Below are 1,072 nucleotides of genomic sequence, written 5' to 3'. Positions count from 1 at the left end.
GTAACTTAAAAATGTAAACATGACATACGTTTTAAGTTCGTAAAAAAGAGCAAAAATTGGCAGAGTTTCTAAGAAATTGTAGTATCTAGTAGCTATATATATTGATAGTAAGAATTCCTAAAATTTCATATTTACTACTACAACTCTTATGATGTAATGCCCGCTTCTTAGACAAATGCTGGTATCACCATCATCAAGCATCATCACCATTAAATTGAAGTTAATGATAATGCTTTTAATCGTTATCTTTTAATGACACGTATGTTTACTTTCCATTTAACTGTATTCGTCAGTTGAATGTGCTCTTTTATGGTAGTATCAAGAATAATTAAAATGAATGGAGCATGTTTTCGTCTAAAATTTTTAAGTTTCTTAAATTTCCTTAATGTTATCAAAAAAAAATTTTTACAGCATTAAGGAAATTATAAATTTTGAAACATACAAAAAAAAATACTAGAAATGTGAAATTTATTCTTTAGTATTTCAAAAATATATGCAAATAAAATAACATAGAAACATGAATTGCTGAATAAATGGAAAAGTAATTAGTTTAGATATGGTTAAAAACGTTTATCTCAAAATAATGCTTTTCTTTTCTTCAGTTTAAATAGATAGATTATTGTTACAATGTTGTCGTATTTCCTTTATTTTCCAGAATTTAATTTATTGTGAAAGGTACAGTATCTATTTTAACAATATTGACGCTCTTTTATCATCTAAGTGGAACCTTGATTCTGAATTTAACATGGTATTGAAATGAGCTGAATTTGTGAATCGTCTGCAATTTTAAACATAAAAAAAACGAATCACACCTTTGTAGTTTTAATTCTTTCAAATATATTTATAGTATTCCATGTGTCTTAACTTTTAAGGAAATGGTATAAAATTTTTATTAAAGGCCCCTATTATATATTAAAATAAATCAGGTTACTCATTTTAATTTTCGATTTTCTATAGTTAAAAGACAATTAAAGTTTAAAGAAATACAAAATTTTAATGATAATTCAAATTCTATGCTCAAAAGTGTTAAATGGATATTAAAGGATATAAAAGACAATTTCAAGAAAATGGA

The sequence above is a fragment of the Argiope bruennichi genome, chromosome 10, assembly GCF_947563725.1.
Source record: "Argiope bruennichi chromosome 10, qqArgBrue1.1, whole genome shotgun sequence".
NCBI classification, from domain to species: Eukaryota; Metazoa; Arthropoda; class Arachnida; order Araneae; family Araneidae; genus Argiope; species Argiope bruennichi.
Note: the sequence above shows the minus strand (reverse complement) of the source record.